The sequence below is a fragment of the Pinus tabuliformis genome, chromosome 1_2 (assembly GCF_031772625.1).
Source record: "Pinus tabuliformis cultivar Carrire ecotype Pingquan chromosome 1_2, CPIR1, whole genome shotgun sequence".
NCBI classification, from domain to species: Eukaryota; Viridiplantae; Streptophyta; class Pinopsida; order Pinales; family Pinaceae; genus Pinus; species Pinus tabuliformis.
The window spans coordinates 518,340,362-518,355,416 of record NC_142298.1 but is presented as its reverse complement, the minus strand read 5'-3'; the positions used below and the strand labels follow the sequence as shown (position 1 = coordinate 518,355,416).

Sequence of the window (15,055 nt, the reverse complement as noted above, 5' to 3'; positions counted from 1 at the left end):
CATATGTTGATTGTTATAGAGAACTTGCAAGCTTTGAGACCCAGGAATGGAATTTGGTAACATTTTAAATTGAGTTTCCAATTCAAGCTTTCTCAATCTGACATAACCACCTACAAGCTTTCAAGTTCGTGGGCCCTAAATTTTTGCATTCTTGATGATGTTTTCTCACTGTTTCAATGTCAATTTCATGATGCTTCCAAAAAACTATAAAACAGTTTTAAAGTGTAAGTTTTTATCTATAAATTAGCTACTTCATCATGGAGAATACACATTTGTTAGGTATTATTTGGCATTTCACATCATGTTGTATTATGCGTCATTGTGTAAGTAAAGCAACATTGTGAATCTAGTGTGAGGAGGACCAAGGTGTATTTAGTTGTCACAATTGATTGAGGGATGAGGCACATTGAAGAGTCATAGATAAGAGAGATGCATTGAAGAGAATTTTGGTATCACATCATGAGGAACGCTGTGAGGCATTTTGCCACCATTTGGTCATCTCAACATATTTTTTACTTTCTAAAACTAGCATTTCCCTAATTTGGAACAAAGATTTTGTTTTATTATGTATGCATTACAGTGTCCAATTTTTATTTCCCTGATGCAATGATAGTAGCTATTGTTAAGAAACATCTTGACGCTTTGAATATCATAAGAGATGAATCTTGGTATTTCATACAGTGAGAAGAGGCGTCTGGTAGAAGTTAGAACGGACTGAGAATTCAGCTTTCTTTTTCATTGAAGGTTTGACATTTCAGAATCATCCTAGGGATACATTGACAATTTGGCCAGGGATTTGTGATCTAACTATGCCAGCTAATTCCACTGAGTGTCAGCTTCAATTTCCATATCCAATTTCTAGTAGTTTTAACAGTATGGTTTGAAGGTGGCGAGGGCATCCCTCCCAATCGATGTTTGGGCCCTCAGCCAAATAAAATATTACCTCTCCTCAGATAGAGGTAGCATTCCACATAGTTGTTCATGGCAACATTCTTAGATTAACTTGAGATATAGGCACAAAATATTGCTGAGTATTTACATGATCATGTCTCCTGCAGTTTAGGAACATCTACTCTATCCCATAACAAATTTACATGAAATTGTGTTAATGCATAAATTATCCTGAAACTGATGACACTTCTTGCATTGACCTACTCTGAAAGAATGGATACTTGTAGTTGTTTCCTTCGATTTCCCCCATAAAAAATAATGCATTCACAAAATGCTGGTTACAGTCTCTTTTGAAGTTCACTCGAAGCTTTGGTTTGTACGATTAAAACCACTAAATCTAATGGTCGAGTGAAAAGGGATTTAGAATCGGCCCTATATTCCTCGCTTGAAGAAATCAGGGTCCAAGGTTTTGACTTAGGTGGTATTACTCATATGTTTCGGCTATCGTACATGAAAGGAACTGAAAACCCCAATTCAACTTCAGGTCCAGTGACCTTCAGTGGAAATCTAGATGTGAAGGAAAGAAAAAGGTATTTCAATTATTATGAAGGGATTGATTTGCCTTGTGGTTTTGCCAATTACCGTACTCGAGGGTTCCTTGTGTCTGAAGAAGACAAGAAGGTCATGGAACAGTGCAAGGGGGGTGTGGTAATTTCAACTATATTTGGATCCTATGAAAGATTAATAAACCCAACAATGTTAAGAAAATCACAATAGAAAACATTTGTTTCTTCATGTTTATGGACAATGCAACTCTCACACTTCTTGCCAGATACTAGATCAAGCCCAATGAGTCTCATAGAATTGGAATGTGGCACATTGTTTTGGTCAGGGAGTTTCCATACAAGGAATCTGTAATGAATGGCCGCATACCCAATTATATTTCCCACAGGCTTTTCTCAAACTGTGTTTACAACATTTGGAAGGATGCCAAGCTACAACTTGTTCTTGACCTCGGCTACCGTACATGAAAGGAACTGAAAATCCCAATTCAACTTTAGGTCTAGTGACCTTCAGTGGAAATCTGGATGTGAAGGAAAGAAAAAGGTATTTCAATTATTCTGAAGGGATTGATTTTCCTTGTGGTTTTGCCAATTATCGTACCCGAGGGTTCCTTGTGTCTGAAGAAGACAAGAAGGTCATGGAACAGTGCAAGGGGGGTGTGGTAATTTCAACTATATTTGGAGCCTATGAAAGATTAATAAACCCAAGAATGTTAAGAAAATCACAATAGAAAAGATTTGTTTCTTCATGTTTATGGACAATGCAACTCTCACACTTCTTGCCAGATACCAGATCAAGCCCAATGAGTCTCATAGAATTGGAATTTGGCACATTGTTTTGGTCAGGGAGTTTCCATACAAGGAATCTGTAATGAATGGCCGCATACCCAACTATCTTTCCCACAGGCTTTTCTCAAACTGTGTTTACAACATTTGGAATGATGCCAAGCTACAACTTGTTCTTGATCTTTTGTAAATTTTGGAAAATCTCCATGTAACTCACAACGTTGATATTGCTATCTGAAAGCATCCCTACAATACTCATACCATGGAGGAAGCCGTTTTTAAAGTCATATGGAGAAATTGGAGCAAAGAAGCTGTGAGGTATCAAATGGACAGTTACTATGCCAATGGCTTGCAACCTTGGAGCTCTGAAAATCTTCCGTCAAGAAGTGGTATGAGAACTCAACTTTGCTCAATTATGGTGAAGTTTTAGTGGGATAGCATCTGAGATTTGTTTTGAGGTTGGTTCTCTCTGTAACTGATTTTTTGTTTTTGTGGGTTGTTGTTGGCATTACAGATGTGGCTGATACTACACTGATATTGAGAAAGCACACCCTTTCAATGAAGCTATTTTCTTGCCTGTTATTCAATGAATTAGATTTCTTTGATCCTCTGGATCAGTTGCCATTTGCATATGTAAGAGACATGATGACCCCCAAAGTGAGGATTCACATGTTCGAATCAGCCATTTTTAATGCAATAACAAATGTATATCAACATTCTTACAAGGTCAATCGAAGCATTTTCAAAGAGCCTCCTTTGGATTGGCGAATTTCTGAGCCTCCTTTGGACCGGAAAATTTCTTTGGTTTATGAATCTAGAGCCTGGAAATCGTATTTGGACAGAATGTGGGCTACATATTCTGTTTGATTGTATTAATTCATTTCAAGTTTGATTGGATGCTTATATTATTCTGTTTGATTGTATTAATTCATTTCAAATTTGATTGGCTGCTAATATTACAATTTTCAGAAGCTATCAATTTTTTAAACTGTGAAGGGTCATGAAATAGCGGGAAATAGCAGAATATGGGAGGAACCATACTTGCAAATTTATCCAATCCATGATGTTGATGGATGCCATGCGTGTTAATTTTGTGCTAGATTGGATTAGATTAATTGAAATCATTTTTACTGCTTCTGCCAACATGAGAAGATAGAGATTGTGCACCTATATCTAATATGTGTATTGCATTTAATGGCGTTGATAGAGACTGAATTTTTTTTCCATGTGAATTCCAGTGGTGATTCTCGTTATACTGGAAATGAAGGAAAATACAATGAAACGTGCTCTTCTGGACAGCTGGTATCCAAACTGGGTGTACACCATGAAAACATTTTTAACTCAAACAGAAACAAAGAATTTTTCTAGGTGGCTCTTCGTTGTCAACGCAATCCTGAATTGAAATTTGGTACAAGTTGTAAAGGCTTGCATGTGCACCATCGTGATAGAGCTTTTATTAGATGAGGTGTGATGTGGGAACAAATGTCCCCATATGTTGATTGTTACATTTCTGCATCTTTTTTAGATTTTCCTATCCCTATGTCGCCATTGCTCTTCTATTTATGCACATTTCTGCATCTTATTTAGATTTGCATATTCCTATGTCACTATTGCTCCTCAATTTATGCACATTTTGCACCTTATTTAGATTTTTCTATTCCTATGTCTCCATTGCTCCTTAATTTATGCCTTACGGCGTTTCCTTGGCAACATTCTTAGATTAACTTGAGATATAGGCGCAAAATATTGCTGAGTATATACATGATCATGTCTCCTACATTTTAGGAACATCTACTCTATCCCATAACAAATTTACATGAAATTGTGTTAATGCATAAATTATCCTGAAACTGATGAAATAGCCTCCGCAAGACATTAAACCACCTTCACCATACTAATTACTAGATGATTAGTAACATTTGTACATGGCCAACGGCTCCAACTTTGGGGGAAATAGGCTTTCAACATTTATATATGCCACCCAAAATGCTCACAGAAAATGTCAAATTCAGAGTCCCAGAGTCCCAATTTTGGAAAAATGGAATGTAAGCATTGATGTATGCCCAGCGTAATGCTGGCACAAAATATCAAATTCACACTAATCCAATAATTCATATATGGACAAAATAAAAGGGCTGCTTCAAACCTACAGGCCTAGAATCAATAAAGGAAGCAAAATTTCACATGTAAAAACTATGATTACCTTGTTAAAGAATAAGTAGTTCTATTTCACATATATCCCATATTACCTTCGAAGGCAAAAGCAATCCAAAATGAAATTTCACATGTAAAAATTATAACTACCCTGCTCCAGAATTAATGGTTTTATTCTACATCGATGCAATATTATCTTCAAAAGAAAAATATGACAGGACTACATTGGATTACAAAATTGTGAATACAAATCCTACACAACTCAATTCACTACACAGAAAAACCAATACTATCCGCAACAAAATTTCAAGAAAAATTATGAACTATCTATTCTATAAAGGAATCTCAATGACGACATTATCCGTGAGAATCAAAATTAATATTACCCATAACATCTAACTGAGGCCCAAGTGCCTGTTCTTCTGCAGGGTTAATCTCCACTGAATTTTGAGGCTTTTCGGTCGATGGGTGTTTGATCGATATTAATAATTTCAACACTGCCTGTGCAAATGGGGCATATGTAACGCAGGGAGAGCCAAACATCTGCGCAGGGAACATGGAAACAATGGCTACATTTTGGTAACACAAGGCATTTATCACCATCCTTGAATTGATCAAGACAAACCATGCATTCAAGATCGATGTTGATGCAAATATTTTCGACATCATTCTTCTTATCATTGCTGCTCTGTTCGGCGTTGGTGGTGCAAAAGGAAATAGGCAATTTCTGGGAATCAGACTCAAAAAGACCAGATCTTAGGGTGAATGGCGAGGGCGAAAATTCATGAACCGTTTCAGTTTCATGAACCGTTTTAATTTTGGATCAACGATCAAGCTTTTTTTGATCGTCTAACACCACAAATCCACAGTGAATAATAGGACACGGCGACAGCTGGGGTAATTCATTTCAAAGGAAAACGCTACAGCGTAAAAATCAGACTCAAAAATACCAAATCTTAGGGTGAACGGCGAGGGCGAAAATTCATGAACAGTTTCAGTTTCATGAACCGTTTTAATTTTGGATCAACGATCAAGCTTTGTTTGATCGTCTAACACCACAAATCCATGGTAAATAATAGGACATGGCGACGGCTGGGGTAATTCATTTCAAAGGGAAACGCTACGGCGTAATTATTAATAGAATGTATTATTGATATTTCTGTACTTTATGATCCATCGGTCAGTTCACAGTGGTGTCTACAATTGTGTAGTTCCCATTGTGTAGAGAGTCTGAGGACTATGCGATGTGAATGTTCCGCCCAGAAACAATTTCGATATATTTCTGTAAATGGCTTCAGTCAAATGAATCCCATCCCAGTTGAAATGTTGTCCAGGATTTGTACACACAGATGGTCCTACAGCGTCGCATGTTATGCTCAAATTGTAATTATATCAACTACCCATTCCACAAGAAGCCTGTAACACATTATTCTACGGCCCAAAATTCTATGGAGTTCAAAATTTTGAGGGTTGCCCCGTGAAAGTCTGCAAAAACAAATTTAACTTGTGGATATTGTGCTTTAAGTTTTTTCACTCGGGCTTATAGAACATCATTCCCAGTTTTGGATAAATTGTTAAACCTCGGAATGCACCCTATGATGTCCATTGGTTCTCCAGATGGAGTGTATAGTGTTAAATACGACGGTGAGTAGCCAATGGGCAAGTTCTTTTGTACTAAAATCTTCTTTGCTCTGCCCACAGTAATAAATTTCTACAGTGCATTTTCAATCTTGGCCACAACTAAAGGGACAAAGCTAGACACTTCTTGCATTGACCTACTCTGAAAGAATGGATACTTGTAGTTGTTTCCTTAGATTTCCCCCATAAAAAATAATGCATTCACAAAATGTTGGTTACAGTCTCTTTTGAAGTTCACTCGAAACTTTGGTTTGTACGATTAAAACCACTAAATCTAATGGTCGAGTGAAAAGGGATTTAGAATTGGCCCTATATTCCTCGCTTGAAGAAATCAGGGTCCAAGGTTGTGACTTAGGTGGTATTACTCATATGTTTCTTCCATTTTTGTTGATACCCCTGCATTCTTTCTATGTGCCTACATTCCATAGGGTGTTGAAGAAAGAATACTTTTGTATTAATTGCAGCAACTCATCGAGTCACTTGCTCATGTGAATTCCTCTTTTTTCAAATTTTGGATTTTACAATGAAATTGCAATCGATTTTCTTTGAGATATTTTTCAGGACAGTTCTATTCAAAACTTGAACATGGCCAATATATTGAAATAACACCATGAGAGCCTCAGAACTTGTGCCTGCATTTATAAGCTATCTTAACTAACCCATTTCTTTTGGTAATCCAACTAACAAAAAAACCATTCCATTTCTTGCCTTTAAAACAGATGGAGCTTGCAATAAGGGTGGGAAAATGATAGTTAATGAGTTGGAGTAATGGTTAGATAGCAACAAAGGTGGGAACAAACTCTATTTTTTATATTAAGTTTTGGTTCTTTGGAACAAAGATTGTGTTTTATTATGTATGCATCACAGTGTCCAATTTTTTTCCCCGATGCAATGATAGTAGCTATTGTTAAGAAACATCTTGACGCTTTGAATATCATAAGAGATGAATCTTGGTATTTCATACAGTGAGAAGAGGCGTTTGGTAGAAGTTAGAACGGACTGAGAATTCAGCTTTCTTTTTCATTGAAGGTTTGACATTTCAGAATCATCCCAGGGATACATTGACAATTTGGCCATGGATTTGTGATCCAACTATGCCAGCTAATTCCACTGAGTGTCAACTTCAATTTCCATATCCAATTTCTAGTAGTTTTAACAGTCTGGTTTGAAGGTGGCCAGGGCATCCCTCCCAATCGATGTTTGGGCCCTTAGCCAAATAAAATATTACCTCTCCTCAGATAGAGGTAGCATTCCACATAGCTGTTCATGGCAACATTCTTACATTAACTTGAGATATAGGCACAAAATATTGCTGAGTATTTACATGTTCATGTCTCCTGCAGTTTAGGAACATCTACTTTATCCCATAACAAATTTACATGAAATTGTGTTAATGCATTTTTTATCCTGAAACTGATGAAATAGCCTCCACAAGACATTAAACCACCTTCACCATACTAAGTATTATATGATTACTAACATTTATACATGGCCAACAACTCCAACTTTGGGGAAAATAGGCTTTCAGCGTTTATATATGCCACCCAAAATGCTCACAGAAAATGTCAAATTCAGAGTCCCAGAGTCCCAATTTTGGAAAAATGGATTTTGGAAAAATGGAATGTAAGCATTGATGTATGCCAAGCGTAATGCTGGCACAAAATATCAAATTCACAAATGCCAGATGCTAATCCAATAATTCATATATGGACAAAATAAAAATAAAAGTGCTGCTTCAAACCTACAGGCCTAGAATTAATAAAGGAAGCAGAATTTCACATGTAAAAACTATGATTACCTTGTTAAAGAATAAGTAGTTCTATTACAAATATATCCCATATTACCTTGGAAGGCAAAAGCAATCCAAAATGAAATTTCACATGTAAAAATTATGACTACCCTGCTCAAGAATAAATGGTTTTATTCTACATCGATGCAATATTATCTTCAAAAGAAAAATATGACAGGAGTACATTGGATTACAAAATTGTGAATACAAATCTTACACAACTCAATTCACTACACAGAAAAACCAATACAATCCGCAACAAAATTTCAAGAAAAATTATGAACTATCTATTCTATAAAGGAATCTCAATGACGACATTATCCGCGTGAGAAATTATGAAATATCTATTCTATAAAGGAATCTCAATGACGACATTATCCGCGTGAGAATCAGAATTAATATTACCCATAATATCTAACTGAGGCCCAAGTGCCTGTTCTTCTGCAGGGTTAATCTCCACTGAATTCTGAGGCTTTTCGGTCGATGGGTGTTGATCAACATTAATAATTTCAACACTGCCTCTGCAAATGGGGCATATGGAGCGCTGGAGCGCTGGGAGAGCCAAACATCTGCATAGGGAACATGGAAACAATGGCTACATTTTGGTAACACAAGGCATTTATCACCATCCTTGAATTGATCAAGACAAACCAAGACTACGATGCAGTGGAGAAGACGTAGTAGTTAATGAGTTGGAGTAATGGTTAGATAGCAACAAAGGTAGGAACAAACTCTATTTTTTATATTAAGTTTTGGTTCTTTGGAACAAAGATTGTGTTTTATTATGTATGCATCACAGTGTCCAATTTTTTTCCCCGATGCAATGATAGTAGCTATTGTTAAGAAACATCTTGACGCTTTGAATATCATAAGAGATGAATCTTGGTATTTCATACAGTGAGAAGAGGCGTTTGGTAGAAGTTAGAACGGACTGAGAATTCAACTTTCTTTTTCATTGAAGGTTTGACATTTCAGAATCATCCCAGGGATACATTGACAATTTGGCCATGGATTTGTGATCCAACTATGCCAGCTAATTCCACTGAGTGTCAACTTCAATTTCCATATCCAATTTCTAGTAGTTTTAACAGTCTGGTTTGAAGGTGGCCAGGGCATCCCTCCCAATCGATGTTTGGGCCCTTAGCCAAATAAAATATTACCTCTCCTCAGATAGAGGTAGCATTCCACATAGCTGTTCATGGCATCATTCTTAGATTAACTTGAGATATAGGCACAAAATATTGCTGAGTATTTACATGATCATGTCTCCTGCAGTTTAGGAACATCTACTTTATCCCATAACAAATTTACATGAAATTGTGTTAATGCATAAATTATCCTGAAACTGATGAAATAGCCTCCGCAAGACATTAAACCACCTTCACCATACTAAATATTAGATGATTACTAACATTTATACATGGCCAACAACTCCAACTTTGGGGAAAATAGGCTTTCAGCATTTATATATGCCACCCAAAATGCTCACAGAAAATGTCAAATTCAGAGTCCCAGAGTCCCAATTTTGGAAAAATGGATTTTGGAAAAATGGAATGTAAGCATTGATGTATGCCAAGCGTAATGCTGGCACAAAATATCAAATTCAAAAATGCGAGACGCTAATCCAATAATTCATATATGGACAAAATAAAAATAAAAGGGCTTCTTCAAACCTACAGGCCTAGAATTAATAAAGGAAGCAGAATTTCACATGTAAAAACTATGATTACCTTGTTAAAGAATAAGTAGTTCTATTTCACATATATCCCATATTACCTTGGAAGGCAAAAGCAATCCAAAATGAAATTTCACATGTAAGAATTATGACTACCCTCCTCAAGAATAAATGGTTTTATTCTACATCGATGCAATATTATCTTCAAAAGAAAAATATGACAGGAGTACATTGGATTACAAAATTGTGAATACAAATCTTACACAACTCAATTCACTACACAGAAAAACCAATACAATCCGCAACAAAATTTCAAGAAAAATTATGAACTATCTATTCTATAAAGGAATATCAATGACGACATTATCCGCGTGAGAAATTATGAACTATCTATTCTATAAAGGAATCTCAATGACGACATTATCCGCGTGAGAATCAGAATTAATATTACCCATAATATCTAACTGAGGCCCAAGTGCCTGTTCTTCTGCAGGGTTAATCTCCACTGAATTCTGGGGCTTTTCGGTCGATGGGTGTTGATCAACATTATTAATTTCAAAACTGCCTCTGCAAATGGGGCAAGCGATTCATGCTTGCACTTGGATACCAGCAATCCTGTTTGAGCTGGGTGAGCAGCAGCCATTTGTTGAGATTAGGCAGGTACAGGATTGTGTTTGAAACGACAGGAGAGCACTGATTAAGCCATGACGATTTTTGGGTGTTTGGGCTTGCTACGGCTCATGCTACTCATTCTCCAACTCATATGCCTCAGTTCGTCCGAGACCATTTCTCCAGGAAACGATGTACAGTGTCTTCAGACTACTTACAAGGAATTGAAGCACCCTCAAGGGAACCTCCGCACCTGGAACTTCCAGAACACTAACAATGGGTTTATTTGCAATTTTCTGGGAATTACTTGTTGGCATGATGATGATAACAAAGTGAAGTCAATTTCGCTTGAAGAGTTGGGGTTCAAGGTGAGTTTCCATCTGGAGTACAGAACTGCAAGAGTATGATGAGCTTGGATCTCTCTCAAAACAGTCTTACGGGTACCATTCCCAAGGAGCTCTGCCAATGGCTTCCTTTTCTGGTAACCATTGATCTCTCCCAGAACAAGTTTATGGAACCTATTCCTGGAGAGGTTCATAATTGCACATACCTCAATATCCTCCGCCTGAATGGAAATCAACTTACAGGGGAAATTCCCTGGCAATTGACACGGATCGACCGTCTCAAGGACTTCAATGTAGCAAACAACAAGCTTACTGGAAATATACCTTCATTCACTCACAACTTTTCTGCCTCTAATTTTCACGGTAACCCTGGGCTATGTGGGCCTCCACTTTCAAAGACGTGCACAGCATCGAACAATCCCATGGTTGTTGCGGCTTTTCTTCTATTTGGCATAGTGTTAATTGTCTGGATTTTACTTGGTCTTCATTGGATGATTTCTGAAGCAAAAAGCAGAAGATCTGTCAAAATCCCACCGCCAAGTACCAATGAGCCCAACGATTGGCAGAAATATGTCCGAGCTCGGAGATCTGTTAAAGTTTGCTCATTCGAGATGCCCATGAGGAAGATGAGATTGGCTGATCTTGTGGCAGTCACTGGCAACTTCAGCGAAGACAATATCGTTTTGCAGGGAAGGAAAGGTATAATCTACAAAGGCAAACTGCCAGATCAATCTTTGCTGGCAGTAAAAAGACTCCGGCCATGTTCAGCACAGACTGAAAAAGATTTCAAGTGCGAGATGAATGCATTGGCCCACATGGGTGTTGATCAACATTAATAATTTCAACACTGCCTCTGCAAATGGGGCATATGGAGCGCTGGGAGAGCCAAACATCTGCACATGGAACATGGAAACAATGGCTACATTTTGGTAACACAAGGCATTTATCACCATCCTTGAATTGATCAAGACAAACCATGCATTCAAGATCGATGTTGATGCAAAAATTTTCGACATCATTCTTCTTATCATTGTTGCTTTGTTCGGCGTTGGTGGTGCAAAAGGAAATAGGCAATTTCTGGAAATCAGACTCAGAAAGACCAGATCTTAGGGTGAACGGCGAGGGCGAAAATTCATGAACCGTTTCAGTTTCATGAACCGTTTTAATTTTTTATCAACGATCAAGTTTTGTTTGATCGTCTAACACCACAAATCTACGGTGAATAATAGAACACCGCGACGGCTAGGGTAATTCATTTCAAATGGAGACGCCTTACAGCGTAATTATCAATAAAAGAATGTATAAAATTTATTTAATTATATATATATATATATATATATATATATAATTTTATTTACAATTATTATATTATATTATGATAAATGTTGAATTTCTAGAAAATCTGTTTATGAACATAAACGCCTTACGGCGTAATTATCAATAAAAGAATGTATAAAATTTATTTAATTATTTTTTAATTATATATATATATATATAATTTTATTTACAATTATTATATTAAATTATATTATATTATGATAAATGTTGAATTTCTAGAAAATCCGTTTATGAACATAAATGGAAGGCGCTCCTTACCTTGGGAAAAACAAATTCATGATAAAAAAAAGAAACAACTGAAATGTGCACCTTGAATTAATTAATTACTTTATGTAGATCCCCTCAAAATGAATTTGTAAGTTTCATAATAAGGTAAAACCGTACACGACCGCTTAACAAGTCTGCAACTGTGCACGTCAATTTAGAGATCTGGATTGTGTAGCAATTACAACAACCATTCCGTTAAAATATAATTCCGTTATTTTTGAGATATTGGGTAAGGAAATAATACCAAGAACCATATAATAATATGTTCAGGCTTACACAACTACGGTACTGGAAGATGAAAGTTATTTCTTAAGATTACAATTTTAAAATAAATTCGCTTATCAAATTGGATGGTTTTTATACATTTTCAAAAGAGGATCTCCACAATTTTGTAATTTTTTGAATTATACTTAATGTAACAAAACATTTACCCTCCAAGTTCCATCCCTGCTGCCCAGCCTTCTAACTTCGAAACAAGAAACACCAATTAATTGATTACGGAATTCTTTGAACCTTGAAAGCTGCTCTGCAATCTCAACTGCTAGATCACAATTGCAAACAGTGGATTGAATCGTAGCCTGTAGGATGATAGCAACAGTTAATACTTTTTATTTAGAAAAAAGAATATCACAATGACAAATAGCGGATTGAATCGTAGGATGGCAGCAACGGTTAATAGCTTTTATTTAAAAAATAAAAATGGAGAGGAGTACATTTCTTTTCGGAGATAAAACACAACAAGCGTTATACTAAAAATATATGTTGTTACATTTTCCAGAAATCCACAGATCTGCCTCGATGTCTGATAGGGATAAAAAATAAATCACAGAAACACCTGTAGCGAAAAAAACAGAGCAATCCCTCTGCGAGAGTGGGGAGATCTCCAAACAGCTCGAAATAAGCCTGCGGACGAATCACAGGGATCGGAGATAAGGTCCAGCAACGCCTCCCAGGAAAATTGATCAAGGGAACATCATGCAAAGGGGAAAGCCCCTGAACCTATTATAGCACCCTCTCCAGGCACTCAAAATGTATCAGCCCAGGCAGAGTAGAAACTCCACGATTAGAGAGCCAATTATATGGGGTATTCTGTTCCCGATATACATAGTTGAAAGAAACAAAGTGGAAACAATGGGATCTGAGAATCACCAAACAGCGCACTCAGGGAGAACTTCCCCATCGCCCAATCAATAATCACCTTCGAATCACTTGAGACGACAATCTCATCCACTGCGAGCCACGAGGCACATCTGAGGGCGAAAACTCATGAACCGTTTCAGTTTCATGAACCGTTTTAATTTTTGATCAACGATCAAGTTTTGTTTCATCGTCTAACACCACAAATCTACGGTGAATAATAGGACACCGCGACGGCTAGGGTAATTCATTTCAAATGGAGACGCCTTACGGCGTAATTAAAGTGGATGTAGTGTATATGTGATGTGGCAATGTCATGGCCTGGATTGTCAATCATAGCAACTCTCTGATTAGGATGTGGTTTAATATGGGGATATGTGTTCCAGCTTTTTGAATGCATGTGAAACTAAGCTGCGATGTTGTAGTCTTCTAGACTTGTGTAACTGGTTCTGTTTCCTTGGTTAAGTGCAGGTTTCAGTTGATCAAATAAAAACTGCAAATAAGTACACTGATGACACCATCTATGCTGGAGAAAAACTTATAATTCCTTGAGAGGGATATGGGAGCTCAGATTATATTTGAAAGTTTGTAGTACAGGTTGTCATGGAATGTGTATGCAGTAATTTTCACAACAGCGTCAAGTCCCCAGTCTTGATTAGATATAAGAGGTCGTCCAGTCCAGTTTGAGTTTTGGATTGTTTATGGTAGGTTATCTATCACAAATTTTAAGGAAATATGTGATAAGCCAGTTGGAAATGTATTTGTTTTGTTTATACAGGTTTCTTTTAGATTTGTTACTCAGGGGCATGATGTCATGTTCTAGAGATACCCTGTCCATGTATCTTTACTATCTCATAAAATGCAAGTTGAATGCTAATCATGCCAGAGTCCAGTGATTCTTTGGAAACTCATGTAGCATATGGGTGATTGGTGTGCCCTGCATGACAATGCTACCCTGCGTTTATTAATAAGCTTTATCGTTGTATTGAACTCTTGTATTTTGGTGAGTGGTCTGACTCTATTTATCAAGTATCTTTATTCTTTGTTCCACCTTATTGTAGAGCATTTCTTAGCGTAGTTGTTGTTCAGCTTTTTGAATGCATGTGAAACTAAAGTTGCCATCTTGTTCCCTTCTATCCATTGTATAAGACTTGTGTAATTGGTTCTGTTTCCTTGGTTGAGTGCAGGTTTCAGTTGATCAAATAAAATCTGCAAATAAGTACACTGATGACACCATCTATGCTGGAGAAAAACTTATAATTCCTTGAGAGGGATATGGGAGCTCAGATTATATTTGAAAGTTTGTAGTACAGGTTGTCATGGAATGTGTATGCAGTAATTTGCACAACAGCCTCAAGTCCCCAGTCTTGTTTAGATATAAGAGATCGTCCAGTCCCGTTTGAGTTTTGGATTGTTTATGGTAGGTTATCTATCACAAATTTTAAGGAAATATGTGATAAGCCAGTTGGAAATGTATTTGTTTTGTTTATACATATTTCTTTTAGATTTGTTACTCAGGGGCATGTTGTCATGTTCTAGAGATACCCTGTCCATGTATCTTTACTATCTCGTAAAATGCAAGTTGAATGCTAATCATGCCAGAGTCCAGTGATGCTTTGGAAACTCATGTAGCAAATGGGTGATTGGTGTGCCCTGCATGACAATGCTACCCTGCGTTTATTAATAAGCTTTATCGTTGTATTGAACTCTTGTATTTGGTGCCTCCAGAATTATTAATTTCCAACCCATATTGCGATGTGAATGATTAGTATTTGTCATTTGGTATGCATAACAAGCTTTAACTTCTTTTGATAATAAAAAATGCAAGCTGCATACTGGCATTTGCCTCTCAATTGGACTATTT

At 36.9% G+C, this 15,055-nt stretch overlaps 1 pseudogene; it reads left to right on the top strand.

Moving 5' to 3' along the window:
* Positions 1-10,511: 10,511 nt before the first annotated feature.
* Positions 10,512-11,285, top strand: LOC149206614 (putative inactive receptor kinase At1g27190 pseudogene; annotated as a pseudogene).
* Positions 11,286-15,055: the final 3,770 nt, after the last annotated feature.